Raw genomic sequence first — 27,665 nt, 5'->3', positions numbered from 1 at the left:
ATCTTTTATATTTTTTTATGTAATATTTATGTAATCTAAGTATCTTTTTTAATTAAAAAATAAAGAAAAAAACTAGCAAAATGGTGGAAGAAAGTCCTGCATTATCAATAGTTACTTTAAATATAAATGGATTAAACTCTCCAGTCAAAAGGCAGAGATTAGCAAAATGGATAAAATAGCATGCCCAAATACAGTGCTTACAAAAGACTCACCTTATAATTTAAAAATATAAGTAGATTGGAAGTGAAAGGATAGAATAAAACATACCATGCAAGTAAAAATAAGAGCTGGAGTAGTTATAATATAATAAAATAGATTTTAAGCATAAAACTGTTACAATAGACAAAGATGGCTATTATATACAGATAAAGAAGTCAACTCAGCAAGAAGACTCAACAATAATAAATATATATGCACCTAAGAGCAAAGCACCAAAATATATAAAAGAAATACAGGTTTGAAGGGAGAAATGTTGGTTCTATATTAAGAGTTGGAGACTTTAACATGCCATTTTCCACAATAGATAGAATATTTTGACAAAACATCAGTAAGAAAATATAAAACTTGAATGATACTCTATATCAACTTGATCTACTAGGCATATATATAGAACAGTTCACCCAACATAATATATATTATTCTCAGGTGCAAATGGATCATTTTCAAGGAAAGTCCATGTATTAAGTCACAAAACAAGTCTCAATGAATCCAAAATACAGAATTTATAGAATGTTCCTTTTCTGACCACAATGAAATGAAACTAGAAATCAATAACAGGAGTAGAAATGTAAAATTCACAAATATGTGGAAATTAAACAATGTACTATTCAACAACCAACAGGTGAAATAGCACAAGGGAAATTAGAAAATATCTTGAGGCAAAAGAAAATGAAAATACAATGTACCAAAAACTTGCAGGATTCAGCAAAGGTAGTGTTGAGAGAGAAATGATAGCTCTGACTACTAACATTAAAAAAGAAGAAAAAGGGATTGTGGCTGAAAGGGAGTAGTCTAGGGATGTAAATGTCAAATGAAAGAATGCTAGAGAATAATCTGGGGACTGAATAACATAGTGAACCCAAAGGTGAATGAGAACTGTGGTTAATAATACAAATACAAGAATCTTCCTCTCTGAACTAGAACAAATGTTCACCACTATTAAAAGGTGGTAAGAATATAGTGATGCAAGGTAAAAATATAAGTAATGTAATTTATGTATTATAGTTAACAGCAATACTGTAATATTCTTGCACCAAGGTCAAAGAAGGTACCATATCAATGCTGTCAATAATAGGGAGGCACAAGACTTTTTCTTTTGGACTAAGGAAAAAGTGCAAAAGTTTACCGGGGCAATGATAGCACAACCCTGTGATGAAAGTGGTATCCAATGAGTGTAGACTTTAGATAGGAGGATAGCATGGGACTGTATAACACAATGAATTATGTGCTGGAAGATGGATTGCGGTAAACAGTACAATATCAGTGTGTTCTCTTGTGAACTATAACAAATGTGAAATCCTAATGCATAGTGTTAATAATAGTGGACACCACAATCCATATGGACCATAGCTAATGGTAATAGCCTGATTACGTTCTTTCAAAATCTGTAACAAATATTCCACAACAATGTAAGTTGTTGGTGGATGGGTGATGTATTGGAATTCTGCACAGTAAACATGGTTGTTTTGTAAGCTCACAACTGCTCTAATAAAAAAATAAAAAAGATAAAAAAATCAAAACAGAGAGCTATCCTTAAAATAGTACAATAAAATAATATCAAACTAAACCCAAAAGGAGCACAAGGAAGGAAATAACAAACTAAACTTGGAATAGAAATCAATGAAATGAAGCATCAAAAAACAATATATATCATCAACCAAAAAATCAGTACATTTGACAAACTTTTACCTAGACTGAAAAATAAATATGAGATAGGACAAAGTTAACTAAAATTAGAAATGAAGGGCATTATTACTCTTTTTATTACCCCACTCAAATAATAAGAGTATACTATGAAAAACTGTGTATTAACAAATTAGAGAAGCTAAATGAAATGGACAAATTCCTAGCAACACACAAAATACCTATATTGATGAAAGAAGATGTAGAAGATAACTAGCAAAGAGATGAGTCATCAAAAACTTCTGAACAAAGAAAAGCCCAGGACCATATTACATCACAGTGGAATTTTACCAAACTTTCAAAGAAATTTAAGACGAATCCTGTTCACACACTTCCAATTAAGGAGCCTAGTGACTTCAAAGTTTATGTACCCCAGAAAAGTATATTCTGCATGTTAATCCATCCATGTGGGTGTGAGCCCATTGTAAGCAGGATATAGGTGAGGAGTATCTTAAAATGTGACTCACCTCATTCAGGGTGGATCCTAATCCTCTTACTGGAGTCTTCTAGAAGAGAATGAATTCAGACACAAATAAAGTGATGGAAACAATAATCTGGAAACAAAGTTGCCTGAAGGAGAAGGGAGATATGCAGATGCATCTCCCTCCACTTCTACTGTTGTTGCTACATAGTGTTCACTGACTGGATTTTTGAAATAGTTGATGCAGAAGGTTCCTCACTGTTTAATAGTTAGTTGTTTTGGAAGAGGGACTGATTCCTGGAGTTTTCTACTCCATCATCTTCCCACTATTCCCCTGTATGCATGCATTTTTACATGTGTCATTGTGTACACATGCCCAGGTTTCTCTTGGGAAATTGTTGGCCGACTCATTGAACCATATTGTATGCAGATATTCAACTGTGTTACAAAATGCCAAAATGACTCCTAAACTGTTACACCATTATGTGTGCCAATGTCACTGTATGATAGTATGTATTGTTTCACATCATTTTTGCACATCATGTTGTAAGTTTTTAAAATTTTGGTAAACCTTGTATGTAGGTATGTAATTGTATCACCTTTTAGTTTGAATTTTTATTTCCCTCTGAGCACCTTTCTTTTACTGAATTCTTTTTTTTTTTAAAGATTTATTTTTATTTAATTCTCCTCCCCTCCCCCGGTTGTCTGTTTTCTGTGTCTTTTGCTGCGTCTTGTTTCTTTGTCCGCTTCTGTTGTCGTCAGCGGCACGGGAAGTGTGGGCGGCGCCATTCCTCGGCAGGCTGCTCCCTCCTTCGCGCTGGGCGGCTCTCCTTATGGGTGCACTCCTTGCGCGTGGGGCTCCCCTATGCGGGGGACACCCCTGTGTAGCATGGCACTCCTTGCACACATCAGCACTGCGCTTGGGCCAGCTCCACACGGGTCAAGGAGGCCCGGGGCTTGAATCCGCAGACCTCCCATGTGGTAGACTGCTGCCCTAACCACTGGGCCAAAGTCCGTTTCCCTCTTTTACTGAATTCTTTCATGAAGTACTTGTTCAATTATCTTGCCCAATTTTCCTATAGGATTGTATGTTTGTACTGATTTCTAGAAGGTGTTAATATATGCTGGATACATATCCTTTGTCATTTTTATATGTTGTTAAAGTCTTCTCTAACCAGTTAGTGTCGCTTTAAAAATTTTTGTATTATCTTTCATTAACCAAATCTCCTTAATTTTTCTGTCATATATTTCTTTAAATCATATTAACTTCTGTGTCTTGTTCTTAAAGAAAAAACAAATGATAAATACAAATATTGCTTTATAATATCTTTATATTCTTTCCCTCAACTTTTTGCATGTATTTAAAAAGTTGACATTTTATTGTGTATATTGAGACAGATGTTCAATTATTTTTACATGCATACCTAATTGTTCCAGGACTATTTTAAAAATTTGTCCTTCCTCCACTGATCTGCAGTACCAATCTGGTCTTATATCATGGATGGCTCTTCCTGTTTCAGCACTCTTTCTTCTTTACATTGGCCTGTTTTCCTATTTGTCCCCTGTCACATACCTTGAGTTGTAATTATAGGGTGACCCATATTACGATACAACAGGTGTTTTCCTCTTTTTCAAAAGGGTTTTCACTTTTACCATCCCACTGAATTTCCATATAAAGTTTAGATCTAGGTTGTCAAACTCATTGAGCCTTGCTTTCATTTTTATTTTGTTATCACAGTGCATCTATGTCTCATCTCCAAAAAATCCTTCTCCCATCTGCTTAATCATTTTTGGTTAATAATTTAATATTCCATAATGATCACATTAGGAGGTGGATGAGAAAATTCCATGTACTCAATATGTCTTATTTATCTATAGTTCTAATTAATTTATCCATATTTGCCATATATAGATGGATGGTAATGATTATTAAATATCCATGTCACTACCAGCCAACTTAAGATATACAGCATATCACCAATAGTTTTGATGCCTTCTATGTGCAATAGCAGTTTTCTTTTCTCAGAAGTGAAATATAAATTTTCAATTAAAATAAGCAAAAGCTACACTATTTTACTTCAAATTTTTGATGAGTTTAATACAGAATGTCAAATAACATTCTATGACTCTCATACTATAACTCTACTTCTGACTTTCTGAACCCTAGCACATGCTCCCTTCTAAACTCCAGCCTTGCAAAACTACTTGAAGACATATAATATGCTTTTTCTTTCTTATATTTTCTCCATTATAATTTTTTCCATGAAATATTTCTTTTCTATCTTTTGTATTACTGGCTAATTTTTACATCTCTCTCAAAATTCTCAAAACACATTCTCTTCTTTAGAGAGCTCATTTGCTCTTTTAAAGTGTCAATTATATGCTCTCTTTTTTCTTACATTGTAATTTAATATGTAGCACTGTATTGGTTACAAAAACTTTTTTCTCTCTCTTGTGTGATCTACCTAAAGACAAGTTCACCATCACATCTCCATTTAGTGACTAAAGATAAGCACTCAAAAGATGACTATGGAATGATGTTTTGTATAATAACAGCTGAATACATTTTACTCCTTCAATATTTGATTTAATTCAGTATGTGTTTTTTGGTATTGAGGCATAAAATGATTAGGAGACATGACACAGATTTATGAACCTTACTAAGGAAGCATATAATATTTACACAAATAGTTGTACCTATTACTGTTTTATATAAGTTCATAATAAAGTATTCAAATGTGTAGTAAATTTTAGTTGAAATGAAAGCAATATGGATGGAGGGATTCAAATAATTCTCTCATTTAATAATATTTATTGAGCAATTGTTATATGTCAGACATTCAGCACCATCCTGGAAATGAGATCATCCAAATATTCTCATTCCCTGCCATCACAAAGTTCAGAATCTAGAGTGGAAGCCAGGCATTAAAAATTGATGTGATTTTTCAATTGTTTTTACATGGTAAGAGGGAAAATAGCAATTAAAGATGAATTTGTTTCCACCTGGCAGTTTGAACAAGGCTTCTTAGAAATGAAGTACAGAGATAGGACACACTGTTAGACTATTCCAGTGTGAATAGAATAGGCTAAAATGTCTCATTATGAGGAAGAAATTGAAATGTGAGGAATATAAATAAAACATTAAGCAAGACTGGAGAAACTGGAACTGAGGATATAAGCAAGGGGACATTATTACACCTGAGCCATATAATGTGTATAAAAATTTTTGGAATTAGTTTAAAAATAATGAGAAACCATTACAGTAATTTAAATGAAGATCATAAAAGGTAAGATGGGTGAAAGGATGGATGGACACATGCATGCATAAAAGACTGTGCACATGTGCTCAATAAAACCTTGAGAGCATTTTTAGAATCACTATTGAAATTTTGTAGTCTAAAAAATAATGTATCAGGTGATGAAATTTATGACTTTAAGGATGAAAATACTTTAGTCTCCTAGGATGCTCTTCTTTGGTCATCTTGTATTAAATAAGAATTTCCTGGTGGAGCCTGATATCTCAAGGGAACAACCCATGAGCTCTCTATACAATGTGCAAGCATCCATGCTTCAGGGAAACTGACAACTTCATAATGAAATGTGTCTCTTCTCTAGACATAAGGGAATAAAGAACATCTTTACCTACTATCAAGCTTGTGCTCCTCTAAATACAGCATTTTTTATTGCTATTTACTATTTTTCTATCTACAGTTTTGTAGTGTTAAGGCCTCCTAAAGTTATTGGAAGATCAAATGTGTAATTGCTAAATATCTGAGGATTTTCCAAGGGATTATCATAGTCTGGGAAGCCCACAAGTAAATCAAAATATAACAATTCTTTTTTTAAAAAAAGATGTATTTATTTATTTATTTATCCCCCCCCCCCCGGTTGTCTGTTCTCTGTGTCTATTTGCTGTGTCTCTTTCTTTGTCCACTTCTGTTGTTCTCAGCAGCATGGGAATCTGTGTTTCTTTTGCTTGTGTCATCTTGCTGCATTAGCTATCCGTGTGGGAGGCACCATTCTTGGGCAGGCTGCACTTTCTTTCCTGCTGGGTGACTCTCCTTATGGGGCACACTCCTTGCGCATGGAGCTCCCCCATGCAGGGGACACCCCTGCATGGCACAGCACTCCTTGTGTGCATCAGCACTATGCATGGGCTGGCTCCACATGGTCAAGGAGGCCCGGAGTTTGAACCGTGGACCTCCCATGTGATAGACAGATGCCCTAACCACTGGGCCAAGTCTGCCACCAAAATATAACAATTCTTCAGTAAACATGTAATTTAGGGAAAAGCAGAGAAGAAATTTGGGAGGTGAGCTCCTGTGCTCAAAATCTATCTCTCCCCTAAAGTCTCCTTGGGCATGTTACTGCTCTACATAGTCTCTTAGAGGTCAAGATCTCAGAACAGATCTTGGCATCCAGTGAGCTCTATGTAAATGTCAGTTATTATCATCATGGCCACCAGCCATCTTCTTGACTCACAGTTCATGGGGTCCTGCTAAGATAGCATATTTTACAGCAAATGTGGTTTCAGTTCTTCATGTAAGATATGTAGATGAATCAGGAAACTGATGTTAACACCCTCACTTGATATATGGAGAAACTTATTTCTGAGAAAAAGAAATCACTTTTCAAGGTGAGTGAGTCAGGGACTCACAGTATTCAAATCTATCACCCTACTCTTGAACCTCTCCAGGTAGCCAGGGTTCCAATCCTGGCATTCTCTCAAGATAAATGCAGTACAAAAAGGCAGGGCACATTTCTCTTTTCCAAAACAGGTCAGAGTAGACAGAAGCTTCCTGAGCTCAACATCCAGATCAAACAGTGCATGTATTATGCATTTGGTATACTTGGTATAGTTTCCCATTGATCTGAGGGTTCTTTCAGAGGATTACATTGGTGAACACTCCCTTGTAGATAGGACTATGGATTCTCTTCACCCTCAAGTGACTCAGTGCTTAGTGGCTGCTCTTCCAAGCATATTCGATGATATCTAGTGTGTAGATTCTCACTGGCTGCCTGCAAGGAGGAACATGTACCAGGCTGCTTGAGATCGAGAGTGCAAAGAAACATTGGTTACCAACGCTGTTGAAACTGGCAACCTTGACTTTATTCATATCCATTCCTAAACAACCTGATGGGTTTTATGATTTTTTTTTCTGGAATTAAGGCATTATGCCCACTTTCAAAACCCATGTCAATTACTCTAAATCTCTACTAAATGCATCGTAACTCTCTTCCCTGCACCACTATCTAATGATAATGGTTAAATGCTTGTTACATTTCTATTGCTTGCCTTACCTTTTTTGGTTTTTCCTCACTTTCATCCCCTTTCTTCACATGTCTACATATTAATACTTACTTGCACATGGTTATTCTGAAGAGAGGGTTCACAGAGAAGGCCTGCAATCATTTCACATCCATCAACCCTCCAACTTGAAATCCTGTGGAGGTATGTCCTCATTGCTGTAATTAGGTTTTGATGAGAGAATATATGGTTGAACCTATAACAACTTCTACTTATTTTGGGGCTTGATTGTTTCTTCCTAGTAGCCAATGGAGTTCTTGTTTGCAATGTAATTTTAATTTTATATTCCTGATATGTAGTGTAGGACCTTGGACATAATATCCATTCAATAATTAAGGATGGATACATTAATTGATTTCATGTCCAAAGACAAATAATTGTCATGTTGTTTTTTAAAAGAGATATACAGTACTTTAAAATCTGCTCTAAAAAAGTTTGTAAATGAATAGAGCTGCATGTGAAAATTAAGTAGAATATATAATCTCAAAAAAACAAGCTTTTCATTTGTTCACTCATATATATATAATATATATATATATCCATTTATTTTTTCTGGGTCTTAATAGAGCTCTATTTGTTCACTGTTCTTCAGTCATTTTTTGTTACAAAATGCAGTCTTAACTATTTAACTGTGCTTAAACAAAATGGTTCATGTCATGCAAAAGTAATATTTTATGCACTTTTTTGGGGATAGGTGGGGTGGGTTAGTCCACAGACATGGTTACCTGTGTTTTTTAAGGAATAAGAGTTTTGTTTTGTTTTTCTTTTTTATTGCTTTTGTAACTAGTCAATGCTAGTTTCACATGTGGGAAAATAATTTCTCTCTCCTGGGTTGGAATGAGTCTCTGGGGCAAAGAAGTGGTTTTCCATCTTGTACCCTCCTTGACTATTGTCCTTTCTTACTCACCCATAGCATGGTGAATGTCTTGCCTGCAGTTGTGATCTGCGTCCTGGGGAGGAAGAGCCAACAGAAACCTTTTCTCTTAAAGGGTCTCTTCCATCACTAGGCTTATCTGCAAAGCAATTTGGGCTGGGGTTTGCCTGCTGGTCCTGCCTCATCCCTTGGAACTCTAAAAAGTCATTGTCAATGACACCCCACATCAGTGTTCCTCCCCTGCCATAGTTGAACCCCTCTGTGATCCAAAACTTCTTCAAAAATGAAGTCTAAAATATTTCCAAGTACAATTAATCAGAAAATGAAATATTAATGATAGTCTTAAAGATTAGAAATAGAATACATAAAAGTTTAGAAAAACGAAAATAAAGTAAAAAATAATTTGGGGCATTAAAAATGAAAAATATAAAAAATTTTTTTTGATGTTTTGCCTTTCATCTCTCTAATAGGTATTGCCCTGTGTGTGTGTACAGTGGCAAGACAATCTCTTCCATTCCTTCCTCAGTGTCTACAAACTCTTTTTTTAAATTATATCTTCAAAGTTTTAGGTCACAGTAAAGTCACATATAAAATACAGGAAACTCTCATATACCTAACATCAAACCCCTTTCCCCCTTCCTCAATGATTTTTTTTACATGTGGATGCTATATTTGCTGCAACTGATTTACAGATATTTAAACATAGCTACCAATCATGGTTCCATTATAGTTTACATTATTCACATTTTAGACTATGCACTTTTATAAATTTTTGGTTACAATATGATTTACATTATGGTTTATATTGTAGACTGTACACCTTTATAAATTTGGGTGATATTTAAGATGGCCAGTATCCATCATTGCAGGATCATTCAGAACACTTCCATTGCCCCCCCAGTAACCCCCTCTTTTAACTATTCTATTCCTCTCTCCCCTTCCCCTTAAGGTGGGAGGGAATTCTCCAGGGCATTCATATAGGTTACATAGATCTGTTCAGATGTTTGTTGGGTATTGACATAGAGGGTAGAGTATCACATGAAAACTGAGGGAATGCTGAGTTCCCATTCTGGAAAATCCTGTCACACTCTCCAATGGAGCAGCAACAGTCCCCCAAGTGCAAGGGCACAGAGAAGGATGGTCCAATGTTGGGCCCTTGATACTGATGACTATGTTTATGAGCCTGTATGCTTGAATTTTCAACTTGGCCTAGAGCTGCAGGGTACCTAAGAGTTACCTCCTGAGAGCCTCCATGTTACTCATATGTGGCCACTCTCTAAGCCAAACTCAGCATTACATTCCCCCCATCAAGGGACATGACTCCCAGGGATGAGCCTCCCTGGTGCAGAGGGATTACTGCTGAGCACCAGCTGGTAATGCAACTAGAAAAAGACCTTGAATAAAAGGGGGAAATGATAAAGACAAATGAGTTTATATGGCTAAGAGTTTTCAAAATGAGTTGGGAGATCATCAGAAGGCTTGCACTTATGCACATCTCAGCAGGATCTCAGAGACAGCCAAAGTAGATACAACCCCAGGTAGTGGTGCTCCTTAGGGCTATGGAGACACCTAAGCCCTATGGTCATGGCAGATGGCTCTGCAGTTTTTTGCTTGCCAGTGGGTCCAACTTTGGCATTTGTGCTCCTGAGTGCAACAGAGTTGGACACAGATATGACCTCTCTATGCATGCCTCTTCTGTCACTTTTACTGAACCTGTGGTTGGCACTGGGGTTGGTGTATGCTCAGGAGCCTTGAATCTCTGCACTGTCTATGTGCCAGCTGGGCCCTGAACTTCAGCAGAGTTGCAACACCTACTGTCCAGTTCATTGGACCCAGGTCAGCTAACGGAGGTGATGATAGTCAACCATCTTACCAGGGAACCCAGAGGGTCTACAGCTGCAAGCAGGGGAATTCCATCCATCAGCCATGTGGGATCTAAGCCCCCTCTCAATTTAGAGGTGGAGTGGATATCACCATCTCAGGGTCCTCAGGATAGAGGAATAAAATATGGATTAGAGTGGAGAAAAAGAAAAGAGTCATTGTCTTCACCAGTGTCTATTTCAATGAAGCTCCTCCTGTCCCTTGAAAAGAAAAGAAACTGTTTTTGCTTGGGAAACTGAGGGGATAAACCTTTTGAAGGTCCCTGACAATTGTCAGAAACCTCCCTGCCCATCAAAGGTGTGTACCCTGGGAAGAGTTTTCTTCCAAGATGTTGGTGCTGATGTGCTATGAGGTGGTGAGCAGAGTCAGCTGTGATGACTGGCAGTGGCCTGGCTGTGCTGGGGGTGGGGTGTCTGTGGTGCACCGCATCTACTTTCCTGAGAGCTCACTTTGAGGGATCTGGGCTTGAGTGAGTTGTTGCCTTTCAGCATGCCCTTAGGGCTGTCAGGGACAATGCCAGACTGTGGAGGACTGTGGGCCACCCTGGGAACCATGGGCATTCAGGTTCACAGTTTGTCAATTGGAGGATGTGTCAAGGCAGCATCCCACACAGCCGGCCTTTTCTCTCTAAGTGTTAGAGACAGGGGACCTAGGCTCTGTGGTGCTCTTCTGTTCACATAAGGTCAGTGAGGAACTTCCCCTGCAAGTGGGAAGCAGAGGGCAGTGGCAGGGGAAGTCTCTGTCTCAGGGAATTCAGTGGTGTAGCTGGTGAAACTGTCAATGCTGTCAATGCTTTTCATGTCCATCATGATCTTGGTGTGCACCAAGGCCAGCTGCTCTGGGGGCAGGCCACCTCTTCCACCTCAATCTCTTCCTCAAACGCAGATGGTCTGTTCCTGGTAGTCTGGGTTTAGGTGAGAAGGAGGCTATGTCTTGGTGATTTCATTGTATAGCATCTCCAGTTTCTGGTCACTTAGGTGCTGTGGCTGAAGGAAGGAGTGTTGTTCACCTGCTCATGGGATTCCTTTTGGCTAACTCTCTGGTGCTTATTCTCCTAAGACTTGTAGGAACTTGTTTCAGACAGTGCCTTCCCAGCCCACCTCTACAGGCTGGGAGACAGTTAATAATCATTGGCTGAGTCCTTCATATTGGCCAACTCTCCTGCCTTCTCCACAGCCACATCTCTCAGTTCCATACATCCACCGAAGGCATACCTTAAGTTCATAGAATGATGCTTCCATTCCTCTTTGCCTGCTTCAGAGCCTCTCTTCTTTTAATTGCTTTATCCTGGTATTTCTGCTCCTTGTAAAACTCAGAAAATTTGTTTACAATGATTGGGATGGGAAAGGCTATAACCAGGATCCCAGCAATACAGCAGAGGACACCCATGATTTTCTATCATAGTGTTTTAGGGTAAATGTCACCATAGCCTATAATGGTCATGGTGATGGTGGCTCACCAAAATGATGTGGGGATATTGGTGAATTTGGTAGCATCTTCATCTTTCTCAGCAAAAGATGACAGGTTGAAAATATCGTGATCTCCATTGCCAAAAACAGTATCAATGAGTCAAATTCATTGTAACTCTCTTTGAGGGTGAAACCCAGATACTGCATGCCTATTGGATGTCTTTTGAGTTTTAGGATTCTCAGGATATGCATGAATCAGAAGATCTGAGCCACACACCTCATGTTCTGGAACTGTAGCATGCTTTTGTTGGATTCCATCAGGAAAATGGTGACATAGTAATGTAAAATAGCCAGCAAATCAATGATGTTTAGTGGGCCTTTAAAGAACTTCCATTTATTGCATGAGGATAGGAACAAAAAAATGTACTCCCACAAATCAAGCAATACACACAGCCTCCACATGTGCTAACTGGGGATTGTCATTTGGTTGTCTGAATTCATCTGTTTCCTGCAGCTCCTGTAATGTGTTGAGTGATAAAGTAACGATGGAGTGTGAAATGAATAGGATAGACATGATGGCTAAGATCTTCGAAACTTTTAGTCAAAGGAAACTGGAAAGTCCAAGGTGGACAATTGGTAGATTGCAGTTTTCTTTGACTCCAAAATCAGAACCACAGTGAAAATCATTTTATATTTCATGGCTTTGAAGTTACTAATCAGTTCGGTTTTTCCAGCAAGTCCCAGTTTCTTCCTTTCTCAGGGCAGTAGGTATAATCAAACTCTTCTCCCTCTTGGTCTCTCATTGCCTTGGGCTCGTGCCTCAGTTCTTTATTCATTTGCTCCTTCTTTTGATGATATCTGGCTTGACAGCAGGACTCTAAATAAATCTCATCAATTCCCCAGTAACCAAGCTCTTGGTCAAAAGAGAGAGCCCACATTTCTTCCATCATGTGGAGTTTCCTGTCCAGTAGAAATTTAAAATGGAAGTGAAGGCTCCTGGATACAGATCAAAAAAATATTCCTTCTCTTTCAAATTATAGTCATCACACACTTCCAGGAGGCTCCCATGGGTGTTGCACGCTTAAAGCTTCCCCAAGCATGTCCTCGGTAGCCAGTCAACATTCTCCACAGAACTTGGCGGTTGAGGCCCCTCCTTTGATTTTGACTCTCCTAGAACACGTTTTGCTCCTAAGGATGCCCACTGGTTCTGGTGGAAGAGACAGTGTCGACCTTGAAGTCTTCCTGTTTACCCAGGGGGAGCTTTTCTGCCAACTCGAACTAGACAAAACCTCAGGGCTAGGGTCCTTCATAGAACAAGCTACGGGAAGATCAGCTGAAGCACTGTCCCTTGGAGACAGGCATCTTTGCAGGCGCAGGTAGCTCCACAGACCCGCTCAGCTGAGGCACAGCCTCGGGCACCACAGAGGCTGTGGGATTCCCGCTCCCGCTCCCGCTGGGCGTCCCCGCGACGATTCCCTTCGCTGATGATTTGTCACTGGAAAACCCTCCTCTCCACAGAGGAGAGTCTCCCTGGCTGGAGATCCTGCGGGGTCTCCCCCTTGTCTGTACGGCCCTGACTCTGGTTCACCGTCTCTAGGAGGAAGGCTCAAGGAGAGGTAATGGGAGAAAGCTAAGGCACCCTTTAAAAGAACAATAGTCTTCCTCGCTCTTCACCCCTTCCCCACGCGGGGCTCCCTGTCGAGAAATCCAGCGCAAGGAAGGAGCTGAAGTGGGCAGCGCAGCCGAAGAGCTTGGCAGCCCGAGGCTCAGCAGGGACTGCTGTGTGTCCCTGCAGGGAGGCTGTGTGTGTGCAGGGATCAGGCTGGGTGTGGGGGATGAGGCGCAGCGCTTGGGAGCCTTTCCCCATCCTGCAGCTAGCAGACTGGGGCGCACAAGATATCCATTTATTTTTTTAAACAGAGTTTCTGGACTAGAGGGGTTTCTGTTTTAAATTTTACTACACTGTGTAAATGCATATCTTTAAAAAGAAAATTCAAACAAAACCACATCCCCCTTACAAAGACCTTACTTCTCTTTTACCCAATTATATCCAAATAAGGTTTAATGACATTTAAGGTCTTTGAAAAATTGACTCAAACTTATCTTTTTTTTAAATATATGAGAACCCATTTAACCCCACCACCCCCACCCCAGCACTCCCCCCCCCCCCCCCCCGCTTTCCCCCCCCCCCAACAACACTCATTCCCATCATCATGACACATCCATTGCATTTGGTAAGTACATCTCTGGGCACCTCTGCACCTCATGGTCAGTGGTCCACATCATGGCCCATACTCTCCCCCATTCCATCCAGTGGGCCCTGTGAGAATTTACAGTGTCCAGTGATTGCCCCTGAAGCACCATCCAGGGCAGCTCCAAGTCCCAAAGATGCCTCCAAACTTATATTTAATTACCATATCCTGTTATTTGATTTAGTCCATATAGGCAATAATCCCTTCTAAATTTAGTACTTGCTCTTTTAATTTTTTTCTATATTAGAGAAGTTGTGAGTTTACAAAACAACCATTCACAAAATACAGGGTTCCTATTACCACTCTACTACCAACACCTTGCATTGATGTGGAACATTTGTTACAACTGATGACAGCATATTTTTATAATTGTTCTATTAACTAGAGTCCGTTGTGTAACATAGCATTCACTGTGTAGTATATTTCCAAGGATTTTAAAAAATTTTATTCTGTTACTATGTATACTATCTAACATTTCCCCTTTTAATCACATGCAGAAATGTATTTCAGTGTTGTTAATTGCACTCACAATGTTGTAGTACCATCAACACCATTCATTCCCAAAACCTTTCCATGATTCCAAATAGGAACCCAGTACCCTTTAGGCTTTAAATTCCCAATTCCTATCCCCACCTCCTCCCCTGGTAACCTATATTCTAGATTCTGACCCTAAGAGTTTTTTTATTATAATTATTTCAACTTAGTAAACTACTCACTTTTTCTTTTTTTTTTTTTTTTTTTTTTACTTTCTATGCCACCCTATAGAGTCACCTCCATTTCTAGACTTATTGCAATTCTTTAGGCCTGGATTTTTAACTCTGCATCTCTGTAAGAGCAGGTTGTCAGTTCACCCTAGAACTAATCTCAAATATATCATTCCATAGGTTACTCAAACTCCTCTGCATTCTCATAATACATTGCATGCATAAATGTGATCATGAACTCTCTGATGTATTTCATCATCGTATCTACCTAATCTACCTATCCATTTGGTAGATTTTCCTAATGCACTATATTTCTCTGGTATTTATATTTCTCACAGTTTCAACAAAATGCCATTACCTTTACATTGAAAAAGTTAATGGACATGAAAATGTGGGGAAAACTTCAATCTTTTCTACATTTTAGCTTTATAATCACTATGACCTTTTGTTTTGTCTTCAAGGTAGATGGAAAACCTATGGCAAATAGATTGTGTTCATGGAATAATCAAAGGTATCACACAGAGGTGTTCTCTACTTTGGCCTTTTCTCTTCACCTATTTCCAAAGTTTGATTTTCCAGCACTAAGTCTTAATTGTCATGGATTTGACATAAAATCCCTGAGGTTAATATATTATACGACTTGATCTTTCAGACTCAAAATGAGAGTAATGTAGTGGACCACTGAAAGTGCCCTCCCTGGATTCATTTTAATAGGTTTTTCAGACAAGCCTCAGTTGGAGCTGGTTCTCTTTGGAGTCATCTTGTTCCTTTACCTCATGACCCCTCTAGGCAACACTACTATCATCTTGGTGTCCATCTTGGACTCTAAACTCCACACTCCTAAATACTTTTTCACCTCCCATCTCTCCCTTCTGGACTTCTTCTTCATCAGCAGTATCATTCCCCAGCTTCTAGCAACCTGTGGGTTTCAGATAAGTCCATCACATCTGGAGGCTGTGTGATTCAACTCTATGTCTCCCTTGCACTGGGCTCCACTGAGTGTATTCTCCTGACTGTGATGTCCAATGATTGCTATGCTACAGTTTGCTGTCCTCTACATTATGCTTTTGTCATGCATCATCAGCTCTGCCATGTCTTGGCCTCTATAATGGCTTAGTAGGGTGGCCACCACATTGATTCAGTCCACACTCACCCTTCAGCTTCCCTTTTGTGGTCATCGCCAGGTGGATCATTTCTTCTTTGAGGTCTCTGTACTTATCAGGTTGGCATGTGTGGACACCACATTCAACAAGCCTGAGTGCTTTGTGGCTAGCATATAATGCCTGGTGGTGCCTTTGTCACTCATCCTAACCTCCTGTGGGTACCTGGCTCAAGCAATTTTGAAGACCAAGTCAGCCATTGGAAGACATAAAGTGTTTGAGACTGCTCTTCTCACCTGTTGGTGGTCATCATCTTCTATGGAACTATCGCCTTCATGTATCTGCAGCCAGCCAAGAACAGAGCCAAGGACCAGGGAAAGTTTATTTCCCTCTTCTATACCATGGTTACCCCCATACTTAACCCACTCATCTATGCCCTGAGGAACAAGGAAGTAAAGGCAGCACTGAAAAAAGTTCTTGAGAAACTATGATTGAGTGGGACATGATTATCAAGAAACATTCAGGAGAGAATTACTAAGGTTGAATCATTGAATGAATGGTGACTCAATAAATAAATTGACTGTGTTCATGATGCTATCAATGAGATTCAGTAGAAGAGATTAAACTAGAGCTTGAATTTCAGAATCAGAACAATCTGAGTTTGAGTGCCCATTTTACCACATAAGAGCTGTGGGACTTGGCCAAATTGCATAACAACCATTACATTATCTCTAAACTGGGCTGTATTCTAGGATCTGAAATGGAACAGACAAATAAAAAGAGATCACTGTTCTAAGGATTTACTGTTTTTAAAGCTTGTTTTTATAAAGTTTATTCTACTTAAGAGTCATAGCCATATAATAGATGGCCTATAAGTTATTACAAAAGTATTAAAATTTTTATTTTGCAAAGATCATGTGTTCTGACCAGTTGCTCAGGACAGAAAGAGCAAACCCTAAACTTCAGCGACATTGTCCTATCAACTATAACTATGGATTCTTGAGCCCCTCAGGTCTCCTATGTAAGCCCTGTTACACTCTGAGTTCACCTCTAATGCTGCACCCCACCCCTAGTCCTGTATTATAATTTTCTGATTGTTTACATTTCTCCCCTCACTAGGTTTTTGAGAAGAGAAAGTACATTATGATTTAATCACAGGTTAAAATAAAACTTTTACATATGGCTTTACAATGACTCCCAGCTTTCCCTTTAAGCCCAGGCCTTTTCTCTTCAAAACCTCATGTTAAATTATGTATTTCTAGGGCAGAGCAAGGTGGCATCTGTGTGAGTGCACCTCATAATCTCTCCTGAAAAGAAGTGTGTGGGTGGGGTTGGAGTCCTGCCAGAGTAGGCTGTTTTGGGGGCTTGCAGGGCCAGAGCTGTCTGGACATTGATTTGGAGAGACAGTGACAGGAGTGGTGCTTGTTAGAGGTAGAATTTTGGGTTTCTGACATGGAGGTCAGAAGTTGTGGGCAGGACCCTTCCACCTAGGGCTGGCAGCTGCAGTGGTCCCAGAAAACTGTTGGTTGTGCAGTGGTGTTCCCAAACCCCATGTTTCCAGGGTGCGTGGTTCTGGGGTCCATGTCCCCTAAGCCCCCATAGCCCATGCTCCACAGGCCCACATACCTTAAGTCTGCAATATCCCACCCCAGTCTTCCCATTCCCGAATCCAGTGCTCCCTGAGGTTGTAATTACCCTAGCCCTCTGGTTTTGGACTGACTCTGTGAGTGCAAGAGATTTAGGGGGAGACATGAAGGGGACAGGTGAGTGGGTTGAATTTTCTGCCCCCCCCCTTTTTTTTTTTTTTTTGAGCTTGGAAGCGCATACCAGCTGGCTTGGGGAGAGCCTGGGAAGAAAGGAGAGGTGAATCTGCTGAAAAAGCCCAATTTACCTAAACACCCTGGGATAGGAAACTTAGTCTGGGAGAAGGATGAGTCAGAATATCAATTAGCCCTCCCCCAGCACACCAAAGGGAGAGGGGCCATAGGATATGCTTTCCAAGCTTTCAGTAGCATATTTGGGGTTCCTGGTGAGGTGTAGGTTCTTTCTCATGGGAAATAAAGAGTCATTGTCTTCTGTGTTGAGTTGATTCACCAAGGACCTACTTGAACCTCCTACTGAGCCCCTCACTCAACTTTCCTGCTGCCCTGGAGGAGAGAGAAATGAGGAAGGGAGAAAGAGGGAACTTCAGATTCCTAAGCATTTTATTTCACCACAAAGAGGATTCCTAGCTTGAAATTTTGGGTTTTTTATTATTGTCATTGTTTTGTCTTCTGGTTTTTCCTTCCTCTTTACCCCCCAAAGTCCCTTTTTCTTTTCTTTTCATTTATTTCCTTTTCTTTCTTTTCTTTTCTTTTTTCTCTTTTTCTTTTTCTTGCTTGCTTCCCCCCCTTTTAAAAATTTTTCTTCCTTTCTCTTTTTTTTTTTCTTGTATTAGGTGCTGCAGGGAGCACTTCACATTTGCTGTGTTTCCTCATCCTCCATTTCCTCTTTTCTGTGTGTACTGATTTTGACCACCGACACTATCCTCTTTTCTCTACATCTTTCTGTCCTCCATAATTTATTGTTTCTCTTACATTCCACCTCTCTTTGCTTGGCCCCCAAATTTTCTGACTTTTTATTTCTAATACTTTTGTTCTATTTTCTGTCTTTTATTCACTCTTTGTATTATTGTCTTTCTTTTCTGCTTACCTCTCTCCTGAAAACACTGGCCTTTTAATTCATACTATGCTCCCCCTCATATTCAGTTGACTGTCTCATTATAGACACTCTACTTTACTTATTGTTATAACTATATACAGCTTGCATAAGTCTAATATCTATTATCCTAGGTCTCACAAGTTTCCTCTGTTAACATATACTATTAATACTATTATACATTTTCTTTTCTTACTCATTTTGCTTTCCCTGACCCTAATATTTCCCTTCAAGTGAACTTAGCCAGCAACAAGAAAATAGAATAAGAAGAATAAAGTGACAAAGAGAAGATATAACACATATGCAAAAGCAACTAATTAAGCCACAAGACTAGACAAAAGAAGCTAAGGAACTGATGAAACCCAAGATAAAATGATGACCAGACAGCAACAAAAAATTACAAACCAAACCAATAATCAGGAAAACAAGGCCCAACCCAATGAACAAATAAAACAAACAGGAAGAGGAGAATATCAAACAAGTAATTAAAGTTCTCAAAACATATTAGTGACTGATTTGATGAAGTAAAGGAGATTAATAATATGAAGAAAATACTTGGAGAGACTACAGAAGAAATTGCAATCATATTTAAAAAGATAACAGATTTGATGATGGTGAACAGCACAATTCAAGAAATCAAAAATACACTCTCAGCAAATAACAGCAGATTTGAAGAGGCAGAGGAAAAAATTGGTGATGTGGAAGACAGTACAACTGAAATCAAACAGATAGTAGAACTGATCAATAAAAGATAGAAAAAATCCAGTTAGGACTTAGGGGCCTGAATGACAATGCAAAATGCACAAGCATGCATTTTGCATTCCAGAAGGAGAAGAGAAGGGAAAGGGAAAGAAGGGGTTTTGGAGGAAATAATGGCTGAAAACTTCCCAAATCTACTGAGGGACATGTCCAGGAAGCACAACACACCTCTAACATAAATCCCAACAGGTCTACCCTAAAACATATACTTGTCAAATTATCCAATGATCAAGACAAAGAGAAAATTTTAAAAGCAGCAAGTGAAAAGAGAACCATCACATACAAAGGAGGCTCTATAAGATTAAGAGATGATTTCTCATCTGAAACCATGGAGGCAAGAAAGCAGTCGTATGATATAGTCAAGGTACTAAAAGAAAACATTTCCAACCAAGAATACTATATCCAGCTAACCTAGCCTTCAAAAATGATGGAGAGTTCAAAATATCCACAGATAAACAGAAACTAAGAGGGTATGCCAACAAAAATCCTGCCCTTCAAGAAATACTATATTGAGTTCTGTAGGAAGAAAGAAAAAAACAGGAGAGGCAGAGTTGGAGGAGAGTGTAAGAGCAATTAAAAGACAAAAAGAGAAAAAAATCAAACAAAACATGACTAACACAAATCCAAAGAAAATATGGCTAATATAAATAATTCCTTGAAAGTAATAACATTGAATGTCAATGAATTAAACTCACCTGTCAAAAGATTCAGACTGGAAGATTGGATAAGGAAATATGACCCATCTATATTCTGTCTACAAGAAACAAATCTTAGAACCAGGGATTCAAGAAGGTTGAAAGTGAATGGCTGGAAAACAATCTTACAAGTGAACAATAACCAAAAAAGAGCAGGAGTAGCTATATTAATATCAGGCAAGATAGACTTTAAAGGCAAAACAACTGTGAGAGACAAAGATGCACACTACATATTAATGAAAGGGATATTCTTTCAAGAATGAACAGTTATAAACATTTATTCTCCTAACAAGGAAGCTTCCAAATATATGAGGCAAACACTGGAAAAACTAAGTGAAAGAATAGATGCCTCAACAATTACAGTGGGGGACTTTAATACACCACTACCAACTTTGGACAGAACATCTCAAAAGAGAATCAATAAAGAAACAAAAACTTTGTACAGTATATTAGAGGAGCTGGACCTAATAAATATATACAGAACATTACATCCAAATACAGCAGGATATACACTTTTTTCAAGTGCATATGGATCATTCTCCAAGATAGAGCATATGTTAGGCCACAAAGAAAGTTTCAATGAATTCAGAAAGATTGAAATCATACAAAACAATTCCTCTGACCACAATGGAGTGAAGCTGGAAATCTGCAAGGGCCAGAGGCCCAGATTTCACACCAAGGTATGGAATTTAAACAACACACTCTTAGAAAAACAGTGGGTCAAGGAGGAAATCTAAAAAAGAAATCAATAACTACCTTGAAACTAAAGAAAGTGATAACACAACATATCAAAACTTACAGGAAGCAGCAAAAGAGGTACTGACAAGAAAATTCATAGCCATATATGCATACATCAAAAAAGAAGAAAGAGCAAAAATTGAAGAAATAACTGCACAATTGGAGGAATTAGTAAAAAACAAAAACAAAAAACAAAACAAAACAAAACAAAACAAAATAACCCCAAAGGAAGAAGAAAGAAATAACAAAGATAAAAGCAGAACTAACTAAAACAGAAAATAAGAAAGCACTTGAATAAATAAACAAAACCAAGAGCTGGTTCTTTGAGAAGATCAAGAAAATTGACAAAGCCTTAGCTAGACTAACAAAGAAAAAAAGAAAGAAGATGCAAATACACAAAATAAGACATGAGAAAGGAAATATCACCACAGACCACACAGAAATAAAGACTAGCATAAGAGTACACTTTGAAAAACTAGGAAAGCAGACTTAGGCCAATGGATAGGGCATCTGCCTACCACACGGGAGGTCCACGGTTCAAACCCTGGGTCTTCTTGACCCATGTGGAGCTAGCCCATGAACAGTGCTGATGTGTGCAAGGAGTGCTGTGCCACACGGGGGTGTCCCCCATGTAGGGGAGCCCCATGTGCAAGGAGTGTGCCCCAAAAGGAGAGCCACCCAGCACAAAAGAAACTGCAGCCAGCCCAAGAATGGCACCACACACATGAAGAGCTGACACAACAAGGTGACACAACAAAAAGAAATGTAGATTCCTGTTGCTGCTGATAAGGATAGAAAGTGGTCACAGAAGAACATGTGGTGAATGGACACAGAGCAGACAATGAGGGGTGTGTGTAAGGGGAGTAAAATAAATAAAAAATAAATCTTAAAAAAAAAAAAGAAAAACTATATTCCAAAAAGGACAATTTAGAGGAAATGAACAAATTCCTAGGAACATATAAGCAGCCTACATTGATGAAAAAAGAAATTGATAAACTCAACAAACCAATCACAAGGAAAGAGATAGAATCTGTCAGTAAAAACTTCCCAACTAAGAAGAGCCCTGGGCCAGATGGCTTCACAGGTGAATTCTACAAAACATTCCAGAAAGAACAAACACCAATCTTGCTGAAACTCTTCTGAAAAATTGAAACAGAAGGAGCATTGCCTAACTCATTCTATGATGCCAACATTACCCTAGTACCAAAGCCAAACAAAGACAACACAAAAAATGAAAATTACAGACCCATCTCTCTATGTACCTAGATGTGAAAATCCTCAACAAAATACTTGCTAATCATATTCAACAACACATTAAATGAATTATACACTATGACCAGGTGAAATTCATTCCTGGTATGCAACAATGTTTCAACATAAGAAAATCAATTAATGTAATACACCATATAAATAGATTGAAGGAAAAAATCACATGATCACATCTACAGATGCAGAAAAAGTATTTGACAAAATACAACACCCTTTCTTAATAAAAACACTGCAAAAGATCAGAATAGAAGGAAATTTTCTGAATATGATAAAGGGTATGTATGAAAAACCCGCAGTTAAGATCATTTACAATGGTGAAATCCTAAAATCTTTCCCTGTAACATCAGGGACAAGACAAGGATGCCCACTATCACCCCTTCTATTTAACATTGTCTTAGAAGTACTTGCTCAAGCACTGAGGCAAGAACCATACATAAAAGGCATTCAAATAGGAAAGGAAGAAGTCAGAATTTCATTATTTGCAGATGACATGATTCTATACATAGAAAACTCTAAGAAGTCTACAAGAAAGCTTCTAGAACTCATAAATGAGTTCAGTAAAGTCTCAGGTTATAATATCAATGAGCAAAAATCAGTAGCATTTCTTTACACCAATAATGAGTAATCTCAGGAGGAAATCAAGAAATAAATACCATTTACAATAGTAAATAAAAAAGCAAATACCTAGGAATAAATTTAACAAAAGATGTAAAAGACTTATACACAGAATACTACACAACACTGTTCAAGGAAATCAAAGAAAAGTTAAATAAATGAAAGAATATTCCCTGTTCATGGATAGGAACACTAAATATTATTAAGATATCTATCCTACCAAAACTGATTTACACATTTAATGCAGTCCCAATAAAGATCAACACAGCATTCTTTAATGAATTAGAAAAACTAGGATTGAAATTTACTTGGAAAGGAAAGAGGCCCCAAATAGCCAAAGACATATTGAAAAACAAAAATGAAATTGGGGGAATCACACTGCCTGACTTCAAAATATACTACAAAGCTACAGCAGTGAAAACAGCATGGTATTGGCACAAAAATAGACACACAGACCAATGGAACCAAATTGAGAGTCCTGATATAGATCCTCATATATACAGCCATATAATATTCAACAAGGCCACCAAACCCATTCAACTGGGAGAGAATGACCTCTTCAACAAGTAGTGCCTGGAGAGGTGGATATCCATATGTAAAAGAATGAAAGAAGATTACCAACTCATACTTTATACAAAAATCAACTCAAGATGGATCAAAGACCTAAATATAAGAGCCAAGGCCATAAAGACTTTGGAAAGAAATGTAGGGAAGCATCTACAGGACCTTGTAATAGGAAATGGCTTCATGAACTTCACACCCAAAGCATAAGCAGCAAAGAACAAATAGATAAATGGGACTTCATCAAAATTAAAGCCAACTGCACCTCAAAGGAGTTTGTAAAAAAAGTGAAAAGAACCTACCCAATGGGAGAAAATATTTGGTAATCAGATATCTGATTGGAGACTTATATCCTGCATATATAAAAAACTCCTTTATCTTGAAAGTAATGAGAAACAACCCATTAAAAAAATGGGAAAAAGATTTGAAAAAAAAAAACACTTCTCAAAAGAAGAAATACAAATGGCTAAAAAGCACATGAAAAAATGCACAAAATCACTGGCTATTAGGGTAAGACAAATCAAAACTACAATGAGATACCATCTTACTCCCATAAGATTGTGATCTATGAAAAAAAACAGACTTTAAGTGCTGGAGAGGATGTGGAGGAATGGGAACACTCACCTATTGCTGGTGGGAATGCAGAAGGATACAGCCATTCTGGAGGAGAGTTTGGCAGTTCATCAGAAAACTAGCTATAGATTTGCCATATAACCCAGCGATTCCAGTGCTGGGCATATACTCAGTAGAACTGAAAACAAGGACACAAACTGATATATGCACACCAATGTTCATAGCAGCACTTTTCACTATTGCCAAAAGTTGGAATCAACCCAAATGCCCAATAACAGATGAATGGATAAATAAAATGTGGTATATACATTATTTTATTTTATTGGATATTTTATTTTATTTTATTGGATATTTTATTGGATATGGAATACTACTCAGCCATAAGAATGAACACAGTACAAACACATGTGATAACATGGACAAATCTTGAGAAACTTATGTTGAGTGAAGCAACCCAGGCATTGAAGGACAAATACTATGTGACCTCACTGATATGAAATAAATTAACCAAGCTGTCTCAGAGAGCTAGAGAAAGGATGTAGGCTTAAAGGAATTTAGGGGGTAGAGAAAGGTTGCAAGCTGACACCTACCTGGGTGAAATCTATGATAAGATGGAAGTATTTGTACAGAGAAGGGATAAAATGGGAGCATAGGGATACCTTTGCAGGCTTGAGGGGGGATAGGGATGGGAGGATGGGTAAGATGGCTCAAGAAATAGGGGGAGGGTGGGAGGAACATTTGAACATAGGAGATTGTCATGTATGCGGTTGAAAGTATAATGTTGAGAAAACTTCTTTGAAAATATAATAAGGAATGTTACCTCTTTAAGATACTTAAAGGGGGAGAATTTGACCAAAGGCAGGCTTCTAAGGAGTGTATGAGTGCTCATTTTGTCATAGTGGGTTATATCATTGGATAGAGACCTATACAATGAGAGTGAAGGTAGAGGGAATTACATCTCTTGAGAGAATTGGTGGCTCCCAGTGGGTTAGGGCAGTAGAGCATGTCAAGCCCAAAACATTGTTGCAAGTATCTCTGAATATGGTCCTTCAAGTAGTGAAGATTGATTTTCACTGTGGACCATGAGGGGAGGGAGAAACAGGTATTGAATAGATGGAATCAGTGTAACTTTGGGGCAATTATGCAGTGAGGATATAGAATACATTAAAGTACACCAAAAATGTTTAAAATCCTATAGGCTAAAATGTAAACCATAATGTAAACCCAAGTGTAATCATGTTTGAAAGCTATTGTCTGAATATCTGTACATCATTTGCAGCAAATATAATATGAACACGTAAAAAGATCATAGCTGGGGAAGGGACAAAGTGTTTGATGCTGGATATGTGGGAGTACCATATATTGTATATATGAATTACTGTGATCTAAAACTTTTGTGAAGACAAACTTAATAATTAGAAAAAAAGAAGAAAAGGAGGTACACTGAGGAAGAAATGGAATAAATTTCCTTGCCACTGTACAAATGGGGTAACACAGCAGTGATAAAAGGCAAAGTATCAAAAACAAAGCTTTTTCATTTTTTAATTTTTTGATACCCCAATTTATTTTTGCTTTAATTTTTCTAAATTAGTATGCATTCTATATCTAACCTTTAAATCCATTACGATATTGCATTTTACTATTAATGGAACCTGGCAATATATTAGGTTTTATTTTTGAAGAAGTTTTGGATCACAGAGAGGTGCAGCTATGGCAGGGGAGAAATACTGGTGTGGGATGTTATTGATAGAGGGCACATGATTGGAATGGAGTTCTCCAGGGCATGTATACAGGGTACATAAAAATGTTTGGATATTTTCATAGTGGTTACAGTTAAAAATGACAACTGAGTGCTGAGTTTCTAGCCAGGGGATGTTCTATCACATTCTCCAATGGAATAACAACCACCACTAAAATCAATAAAAAAAGAATGGTCCAAAAATGAGCCCTTGATACTAATAATTATGCTTGTGAGCCTGTGCACCTGAAATAAGAACTAGGCCTAGAGTTGCAGGGTGCCTAAGAATTAACTCCCAAGAGCCTCCATGTTGCTCAGTTGTGGCCAGTCTCAAAGCCAAACTCAGCATGTAAATGCATTACATTCCTCCCAGCATGGGACATGAGTCCTGGGGATGAACCTCCCTGGTGTGGAGGGATTACTACCAAGCACCAGCTGATAATGTAACTAGGAAATGACCTTGAATAAAAGGGTCAATTCAGAACAGCAGAAGATCTCAGCCTACATGTAATATAAGGTGTCAAAAATGCATTTTGACCTTGAATAAAAGGGGGAAATGGAAAGTACAAATGAGTTTATATAGCTATGAGTTTCCAAAAAAGAGGAGGTCATCAGAGAGGTCACTCTTATGGACACCTCAGTAGGGTCCCAGAGACAGCTATACTAAATACAAGCCCAGGTATTAGTTCTTCTGAGGGCCTCAGAGACCTTCAGGTTCTATGGTCATGGCAGATGGAGTTCAGTGCCATGTCAGTTGGCCTTACTTTGGAGTTCGTGTTCTGAATGTGATGGAGTTGGACTCAGATGTGATCTTTGTTCACAAGCCTCTCCTGTTACTTTTACTGGATCTGTGGTTGGTACTGGGATTTGGTGTAGGCTCAGGGGACCTGAATCTCTGGAGTGTCCATGTGATAGCCAGGCCCTGAGCCTCAACATACCTGCAACTCTTACCTTCTGGTTTAATTAACTTACTCCAACCATCTAACAGGGAGGTGAAGAAGGTCAACCACCACACCATGGAGCCAAGAATGCCTACAACTACAAGCAGGAGAATTACATCCATCATCCATACGTAATCTAAGCTCCATCTCAATATAGATGTGGAGTGGAAATAACCAACCCAGGGTCCACAGGATGGAGGAATAGAGTATGGATTAGAGTGGACTTATTGATATTCTATTCCGGAACTATTGTGATCAGTATGGAAGAAAATGTAGCATTAATGTGGAGAAAGTGGCCATGGTAACTGCTGAGGGTAGGGAGAGGTAAGAAGAGATATAATGGGGCATTTTCATGACTTGGAGTTGTCCTGGGTGGTATTGTAGGAACAGTTGCTGGGCATTGTATGTCCTCCCATGGCCCACGGGGTGGACTGGGGGAGAGTGTAAACTATAATATAAACCCCTATCCATGTGGTGCAGCAGTACTCCAAAATGTATTCCCCAAATGCAATGAATGTGCCACAATGATGAAAGAGGTTGTTGATGTGGGAGAAGTGGGATGAGGGGAGTGGGGGCTATATGGGGACTTCATATTTTTTTAATGTAACATTAAAAAAATAAAATTATGTATTTCTAACTGGGTGGTTTTTTTTTTCATTGAAAGATGTACTGAAGTATATTATTTGTACATTAACATACATAAACAAGAAGTGTATTGTAAAAGTCCTGACCTTACAAAACAAACATGCATTATATCATACAGGGCTCCCCTAAATAACCCTGCCACCAATACCTTACATTGTTGTGAAACATTTGTAACAAATTATGAAAGAGCATCATTAGTGTATTACTACTAGCTATGGTACATTTCTTACATTTGGTGTATTTTTCTGCCAACCCACCATATTATTATTTTTTGTTCATAAACCATACAATTTACTGAAGTGTACAATCAATTTTATTTGGTATAATCACAGAGTTGTGCATTCATAACTTCAATCAATAATAGAGCATTTTCATTACTCAGAAAAAAGGAAAAAAGAAAACAAGAAGCAAACCATTATAGCATCCATATGCTAGCACTACTAATTATATATCTTATGATGTGCTTTCACCATTTTCATTCATTTCTAAACATTTACAAACAAATTTTTACCAATTCTTCAAAGATTAAACTTCAGCCTTCCATTCTGTAACCTTGCTTTATTTTCTGGTGATCTATTCTAGC

The 27,665-nt window shown here is 38.4% G+C and overlaps 1 long non-coding RNA gene and 1 pseudogene across 5 annotated transcripts in view; one reads left to right on the top strand and one right to left on the bottom strand.

Annotated features, from left to right (window-relative positions):
* Positions 1 to 27,665, top strand: part of LOC139438407 (uncharacterized) — a 214,563-nt gene that overhangs the window by 81,499 nt on the left and 105,399 nt on the right. The gene's annotated exons all lie outside the window — the stretch shown is intronic.
* LOC139438234 (potassium voltage-gated channel subfamily B member 2 pseudogene) lies at positions 8,415 to 13,105 on the bottom strand (annotated as a pseudogene).

This window comes from Dasypus novemcinctus, chromosome Y, assembly GCF_030445035.2.
Source record: "Dasypus novemcinctus isolate mDasNov1 chromosome Y, mDasNov1.1.hap2, whole genome shotgun sequence".
NCBI lineage: Eukaryota > Metazoa > Chordata > Mammalia > Cingulata > Dasypodidae > Dasypus > Dasypus novemcinctus.
The sequence above is the reverse complement of the archived record's forward strand: the minus strand, read 5'-3'. Positions and strand labels throughout refer to the sequence as shown.